Source organism: Electrophorus electricus, chromosome 22 (genome assembly GCF_013358815.1).
Source record: "Electrophorus electricus isolate fEleEle1 chromosome 22, fEleEle1.pri, whole genome shotgun sequence".
Lineage (NCBI taxonomy): Eukaryota > Metazoa > Chordata > Actinopteri > Gymnotiformes > Gymnotidae > Electrophorus > Electrophorus electricus.
This window is the reverse complement of record NC_049556.1, coordinates 12,607,680-12,616,353: the sequence shown is the minus strand read 5'-3', so window position 1 is coordinate 12,616,353 and position 8,674 is coordinate 12,607,680. Positions and strand designations below refer to the sequence as shown.

General features: G+C 45.4%; 1 long non-coding RNA gene across 1 annotated transcript; it reads right to left on the bottom strand.

Moving 5' to 3' along the window:
- Window positions 1-6,557: 6,557 nt before the first annotated feature.
- Window positions 6,558-7,923, bottom strand: LOC113592200. The gene is made up of 5 exons (XR_004775467.1): window positions 7,853-7,923; window positions 7,278-7,313; window positions 7,032-7,064; window positions 6,875-6,910; window positions 6,558-6,597 (listed from the first exon to the last, which is right to left on the bottom strand). It is a non-coding gene; the product is annotated as an uncharacterized LOC113592200 (long non-coding RNA).
- Window positions 7,924-8,674: the final 751 nt, after the last annotated feature.

Sequence of the window (8,674 nt, the reverse complement as noted above, 5' to 3'; positions counted from 1 at the left end):
TGGAATCACTTGAATCACTAGAGTCACTGGAGTCACTGTAACTGCTGGAATCGTCAGAATCACTAGAAGAGCTCGAGGCTGAGTTCCTGACGCCGTCTGCTTCCTGTGGCATTCCTGATGTGCTGGGGGGAGCGGGTTCATCCCCCTGTATCCCAAAGTCGTCCCACTCAAAGCTGAAGTCCGCACTCTGGGCCTTCTCGGCTACCCCCCGCCCTCCTCTCACTGCTTCGCTCTTCTCGCTCTTCACTGTCTCGGACTTCACCGCCTCTGTCTCGTGTCCAGAGGAAGCGACAGCACGGCCTTCGTTGTCATCGTCGTTTTCAGCGCTCCTCACCCGCAGACGTGCGCGTGTCATAATGGCCTCCTGCGCGCCACGGCCGCGGGCGTCACTGGGCCCAGGCTGGGGACAGTCCTGGGTGTGAGTGGTGGGAACAACTGCTGGAACATTTGGTGTGGTGACCTCCAGAACTCTCGCAGATAAGGACGCGAGCCGTGGGCTCTTCCCAGCCGAGGTGAGCCGTGTCTGGGCAGCTGGCATGTTCGTGTGGCCCACCTCTCTGGGCACCAGTCTAGGGGTGCGCCAGACTGTCTGGAGGAAGTTGCTGTGTGTGGAATTGGCCTGAAATAGACAGCGAGTAAAATCACTGGGAGGTTTGTAGACAACTGGATGATGTCATCACGACCACGAGAGAACGCCTACTCTAAACCCCGCCCTCACATGTCACATTCACGTCACCAAACCCCTCCCTCACGTGGTGTCACCAAACCCTCACAAAACAGAACACACCCAGTTGTTGGGTTTTTTTAGTCAAACACAGCATACCACAGGATTTTGTCGTGGACTTCTCTTGTTATCAATGAGATGATCTCCACTTCCCTGAGAGAGCAGAGAGATGGTTATTCATAACAGACAGACTGGACAGGCTGTAGCGAGCAGACACTCACCCCTCTACCCACCACTCAGACCAGCCTTGTGGTCCCACATGTGTTGTTGTAGATGTACAGACAGTTTTTCTGGAAGTTGTGGTTTCACAGAACCTGTGCTGCGTTAGGATTTGTGAATTTGTTTATATGCCTTTACTTTTTGCTAGTTCACAACATTTATTGAATGTGTGCTGTATTAGACATTAGTCTTATCAGATCACACGTACTGACCCGCGTGGAGAAGCTTCACGTACTAACGATGTAAATGATTCACATGGAGTGAACAGTAGCAGCCGCTGGTCAACTGCCATGTGAATGAGACTGGCTATGAATCCTGCAACACATGATGACTATGAGTAGTGAAATTATGGTGGAGGTGGAGGTATGAGAGGTGGAGGTATAATAGTGATGGAGGTGGAGGTATGAGTGGTGGAGGTATAATAGTGATGGAGGTGGAGGTATGAGTGGTGGAGGTATAATAGTGATGGAGGTGGAGGTATAATAGTGGTGGAGGTATAATAGTGATGGAGGTATAATAGTGATGAAGGTGGAGGTATAATAGTGATGGAGGTATAATAGTGATGGAGGTGGAGGTATGAGTGGTGGAGGTCTAATAGTGATGGAGGTGGAGGTATGAGTGGTGGAGGTATAATAGTTATGGAGGTGGAGGTATAATAGTGATGGAGGTATAATAGTGGTGGAGGTATAATAGTGATGGAGGTATAATAGTGGTGGAGGTATAATAGTGATGGAGGTGGAGGTATGAGTGGTGGAGGTATAATAGTTATGGAGGTGGAGGTATAATAGTGATGGAGGTATAATAGTGGTGGAGGTATAATAGTGATGGAGGTATAATAGTGATGGAGGTGGAGGTATGAGGCTGATCTTACTGACTGCAGCTCCTCCAGCCAAGGAACCTGTGACACAGAACATACACACACACACACATATACACACACACACACCCAAACATACACACACACACACACACACACACACACAGGAGAGGTGATGTCAGGGTTTGGCACTGTTTCACTGCCATGTCTACTCATTTTGTCTTCTCTTCCTCCTCCCCTCCCCTCCCCTCCCCTCCCCTCCTCTCACACACAAAATCATACAATCATATTCAGACTTTTTCTGTCACACACCTCAGATGTTCAACTGCCCCCCCCCCACACTCACACTCACACACATCCACACACACACACACACACTCACACACACCCCCACACACACACACACATGCGCGCTCATCTTTCTCTCATTGTATAGTTGGAGTTGTACTTGCAGGTAAGGCTGTAAGGCACCCGATGAAACACATGAGCACCACTTTCATCATAGTGGCACACGTGCCCTGCAAGAAATCACGTCATCCGTCACACGTCATAAAACACAGGAACCCTGACTCTTCTGAAGCCAATATACATGCAAGCACGTGAACCCCAGTGCATTATGCACTAAAAAACATAGACTTACTATGACACCAAAGTTCATGACTTCCCTCACATTCTCTCACAATCTTTCTTCCAGCTGCAGAAGTTTCAATTTGCACTTTTTTTTATATCACAAACCAGTTCATAACAAAAGTGAGGAGGCTATGGAAAAGTGAGTCATAGTACTTACGTGTCTTCCTCACAGTAAATACAGGAAACCGTCCTCACTTGTAAAAGCAGCTACAAATTCCTGGTGACATCAGACAGTGTCTGAGGTCATGTGTGATGCGAACCGCAGCTGAACTGAGCTATGCAATAACCCTGCCTAGGTGTCCTTACCTGTACCTGTCCTCTGCTCAGAGCCTGTGCGCAGGTAATGGTGACTGCATACCTGTAAATACTCCCAGTGCTTTATATAAATGATGGCATGCAGGACAACACCCTCACCCCTACACACACACTCGAGCGGTACACACACAGCTATACTTAGGCTAAAGTCCATCCACATACTAGTAATAACTAGGGTTTGTGGTATCAATAATAGGAGTTAGTGTTTAAAGTGCTATTTCCACCTTCACTGGCATGTAATTATCAGATGAGGAGAGTTTCACATTGTGTTTAGACTGATACCAGCACCAAGACCTCGAGCAGCACAGTCACATCACGAAGTCATTTTTTTAATTAAAAGGCTATTTTGTGCTGATTTTTTAATTTGTTAAATAATACTTGGGAAGCCCAATATGCAAATACAATTAATGCAAAGCAATTAAAATAAACGGTGAAAATTAATCATATTAATAAAAACGCCTGTCCTCTCCCAGAGAAGAACATTAAAAAAGCACAGATGTCTCTAGAGTCCAGCACACAGATTCAACATATCTGCTCTGCTGAGGGAGTTTCTGTGCCGAGCCACATGCTCAGTGTCCTGTACCGGGCTGTGTCCTGTGTCCTGTATCGGGCTGTGTCCTGTGTCCTGTGTCCTGTACCAGGCTGTGTCCTGTGTCCTGTACCAGGCTGTGTCCTGTGTCCTGTACCAGGTTCACTCTGTAGACTTTAACTCACAGGCAGCACTTTTCCACACTTACTATTTTAAAGCAAACTGCAAGTGTCTCTGTCTCTCTCTCTCTCTCTCTCTCTCTCTCTCTCTCTCTCTCTCTCTCTCTCTCTCTCTCTCTCTCTCTCACACACACACCTTATTTTTCAGCCTCTGTGGATATCATTACATCCCAATACAGCTTTTACACCTGGAGAAAGTTCAGATGAGAAATTTCCGGGCCTGATTGCAGACACACTGGTACACACACACCTCTCTTTTATCAAACACACTGTTAGTGCAGAATCATAGTTTTTAGAGATCTCACCCACGTCTACAAAAAAGTACAAAAGAAACGTAAAAAGTTGAAGTTATCTCCTCTTTAAGAGGGTCATCAGAGTTTAAAGCTGTAGCCTACTGCTAACCTTAACCTTAACCCTATCCTGAAACCTAACCCTAACCTGAAACCTAACCCTAACCTTAACCCTAACCCTAACCTGAAACCTGACCCTAACCCTAACCTGAAACCTAACCCTAACCTTAACCCTATCCCTAACCCTAACCCTAACCTTAACCCTAACCCCAACACTACAGCTCTCCACTTCCAGGGTCTTGATCTGTGGAATGTCTATAAGAGTAAGAACTCACACAGTGCACAAGCCTCAGATGAAGCCATATGCTCCATAAAACAGAGAGGGATCACAGAAATTGTACACACACAAACAGGAACGCATTTCAGGTTTATTCTTTTACATGTGATGCAGTGTAATGAAATGAACAGTGAAACAGGCCCTGTGTTTGATTATCTACTGGATTATTTGTAAAATATCCATCATCTACTATAAAAAACTACACTCGAGGTTAAAGCTTAAGTGAAGAGGTTTAAGATTACTGCAATATAAACTAATGTTGATTAGATACACACTGCTGCAAAACATGTGTGTTGGTCATAAAGTTAATCTCAGTGTATAATCCGTTTAAACAAGTGTTATTAAATATTACATGTTGGTTAGTAACAATGTCCCAGTGTGTGATGAGTGTGTAGCGTGTCCCTGCATACAGCAGATGGAAAGTGTTTGAGCAAAGGACAATGTCAAAGGAAAGAAAGAATAAAGTGATGTCAATAAAAGGTTGGTATGAAAACAGCCACACTCAGAGTTATTGCACTGTAAACAAGTACCGTTTAGATACGTCAGAGTATTATTAGATCTTCAGTGTATCAGACATGATCCTGTTAGGACTATAACGTGATGTTATTAATGATTAAACTGCATAATTAATATAAATACGGTCAGTATGAATATATATAGTTAGATTTAAACTGTATAATTATTAACTGTAAATCAATATACGTTTTCATTAAAGAATTACAGGTAAGTGTTGTTAGTACCAAAATGTCTAAGGTAGAAGCGCGTGCGTGGATTCCATGACAACACTTTACAGTTTCATTATGACATCATCCCCGCCGTCGTTCCGTTCTCCCCGCCTCTGCTTGCGATTGGCCAGCCACCATCTCCATATGGACTGATGTTTACTGCTGAATGTGAGCTCGGAGTTCCTCTCTCAGATGATCAGGTGACCGCGGTGCACCTCCCGCCGCAGTGTGCCGGGGGTGGAGGTGATGCCGCAGCTGGTACAGTCTCCGTTATCCGCCGTCCGACTGCAACGGCTCCACTGCTCCAAGTCCCCAGCACTCTCTATGCTCTCGCTGGCGGCACTCTCCAACTCTGGGACCACGGCCCCCGTAGCAGCGGCAGGTAAGGTGGGGGCTACCATCACAGGAGCTCCCCCGGTCGCCACACCCACTGTTCCAGCCTCGGCCACGCCCACCTTCGCTGCTTCCACAGACACCTCAGAAGCCACGCTTCGTGTTATGGGCTCGGCGTGCACTCGGTGGTGAAAGCGATGGCTGAGAGCATGGATCCAGCTCTGGGGAAGACCGAGGAATACATCAAAGCTCGCACAAATCAGACCTCACACAGATCAGACCTCAGTGTACCACCACATACATCAGATCTAACACATATCAGACCTCATACAGATCAGACCTTGGTATAGCACCACATACATCAGACCTCACACACATCAGACCTCGGTGTACCAGCACATATATCAGACCTCACACAGATCAGACCTCAGTGTACCACCACACACATCAGACCTCACACACATCAGACCTCACACATCAGACCTAAGTGTACCACCACACACATCAGATCTAACACAGATTAGACCTCACACAGATCAGACCTCAGTGTACCACCTCACACATCAGACCTCACACAGATCAGACCTTACACAAATCAGACCTCACACAGACCAGACCTCAGTGTACCACCTCACATATCAGATCTAACGCATATCATACCTAACACATCAGACCTCACACACATCAAACCTCACACAGATCAGACTTCACACAGATCAGACCTTGGTGTACCACCACATACATCAGACCTCACACACGTCAGACCTCAGCGTACCAGCACATACATCAGACCTCACACAGATCAGACCTCAGTGTACCACCACACACATCAGACCTCACACACATCAGACCTCACAGATCAGACCTCACACACATCAGACCTCAATGTACCACCATACACATCAGATCTAACACAGATCAGACCTCACACACATTAGACCTCACACAGATCAGACCTCAGTGTACCACCACACACATCAGATCTAACACATATCAGACCTCACACAGATTAGACCTGACGCAGATCAGACCTCACACACATCAGAAGTCACACAGATCAGACCTCAGTGTACCACCACACACATCAGATCTAACATATCAGACCTAACACAGATCAGACCTCACACACATCAGACCCCCTAGAGAGATAAAATTGTTGCTCCACCCTTTCTGTCTCCCGCAGAAAGCAAAGTTCATGAGTCATTTTGGCACAGTCAATTAGGTGTGTGGAAGGCTACATCAATTCCTAACTCGAACACAATATTTCCATTTTGAATTTTGCCATTTATCTGCCTCTCTGTGTTCAGTGTAGCAGTCCAACTCAGAACCCTACAGCAGCAAAAATGTAAGTGGTGTGTATGCATTGAGCAGAGAGGAGAGAGTGGTGTGCAATAAACACTAATAATCTAATAAATGTGGTGTCTCACCCTCCGTATGTTCTCTTCACTACCGTGACTGTTGTCTCTCAAGTGCCCCTCAGAGTTGGTGTGTTCTGTGAACTGAGCACACACACACAGTCATGAAAAGGGATAAAACTGTATCTACTTACAGTACAGAACATGTACAGAGTAAATTTGTAGGTGTTGTGTAAAACTGACCTTTGACCCCAGGGCAGCACAGAGCAGCCTTGAGTCAGGGGAACTGTTCCTGAGAGTCAAGATGGAGAATGTCTGCCCTGTGCTGCCTTTAGGTCAGTGACCTTGCGTGGTGCTGCCACCTGCTGGTGTGGTTGTGCAGTGACAGATCAGTTGTTGTTTCTCCTGAATGTGTTATTACCTGCATTTCCATCTGATTTTCCATCTCCTCAGATGTCTAACAAGAAAAAACTAAGACAGTTCAGATATTTATATTTAAAGTGTGAGTCTTACGACATTTCATTATTAACTCACATAACTGTCGGAAGCCAGTAGAGATTTTGAAGAGTTTGACTTACCATGTTCTCTGAGGTGTCCTGTGATTCCATGGTCTGCAAACAAAGACAATAGAAATTAGACTTTAAAACAGACCGCAAAGTTACACATGGAGCCCTTCCATTGTGTACCTCTCAGAAAACACAGCTTGCTGTTTTTGCTGAAAGAGCTGTTGCTGAAGTGAGCGCAATGAAAGGCTGATGACAGGCTGTAAGTAATGACTGGGAGCACGCCTGCAGTACTGACTCAGGCCTGCAGAGGGCGCATACCTGCTCAGATGTGTCTGAATCTGGCTCTTCACTTGTCTGTGGAGTTAGATTCATATATTCAAGAGTTAAATTCATAGATTTTTTTCAGCTGTCTGCCACTTTTCATGAAACAGTTGAATGAATAGTATTATATTAATGTTAGATTTCCAATAAAACATTTATTTCAGTTGCTTCAATGAATCAAGCCTGTCTGTAAATGTGGTAGTAGATGTCTGTCTATCACAAATACACCGGTGCATTAAAACACAAATGACAAAACATGCACAAATTCTTGGCAGAATAATTACAGTGGGTGAGTGTGCAAGTGTGTGTGTGTGTGTGTGTGTGTGTGTGTGTGTGTGTGTGTGTGTGTGTGTGTGTGTGTGAGTGTGTGAGTGTGTGTGTGTGTGTGTGTGTGTGTGAGTGTGTTTGTGTGTGAGTGTGTGTGTGTGTGTGTGAGTGTGTGAGTGTGTGTGTGTGTGTGTGTGTGTGAGTGTGAGTGTGTGTGAGTGTGTGTGTGTGTGTGTGTGTGTGAGTGTGTGTGAGTGTGTGTGTGTGTGTGTGTGTGTGTGTGTGTGTGTGTGTGTGTGTTATACCTCTGGTGATGCATCCTCTGACTCACTTTGGTTCAAGCTCTCAGATTCTGAAGAGCTCTGTGCTGCTGCCTAAAAGACAAGAACACCAACCTGATTCTGGTTCTGATTCTGGTTCTGATTCTGGTTCTGATTCTGATTCTGGTTCTGGTTCTGATTCTGATTCTGATTCTGGTTCTTCCTTTTAATTTTCTGAATTTGCCAAAATGCTTCCTTTAAAAACTGCATCATAATTATTGGGTTTATGAGTGTGTGTAGTGTGTGTGTGTGTGTGTTTGTGTGTATGTGTGTGTGTATGTGTGTGTAGTGTGTGTTTGTGACATATGTGTGTGTGTGTGTTTGTGATATGTGTGTGTGTAGTGTGTGTTTTTGATATATGTGTGTATGTGTGTGTGTGTGATCCTACCTGTTGCTGTCCATCACTAATAGTTGGTGCAGGAACCTCAGTGATCTGAATGTGACAAACATGACTAAATGTTTAGGATCAACTGGTTTTTTTGCTTAGTGAATTGCCTTCTTTCTTGAGTAAGTGGTGGTACTTGTTAAGGAATATCGAAGTGTTTGTTGGAATATTTTGTGTGGTAAGTGTACCTGGATGAATGTGAGTGTACCTGGACGACCGTGAGTGTACCTGGACGACCGTGAGTGTACCTGGACGACCGTGAGTGTACCTGGATGAATGTGAGTGTACCTGGACGACCGTGAGTGTACCTGGACGACCGTGACTTTCTGTCCATTGCCACTCGATAAGGGACCCTCAGTTATCTGAGCATGAAATCAGCAGAAAACAGAGAAGGAGAAACATGCTTCATAAATGTAACGTGT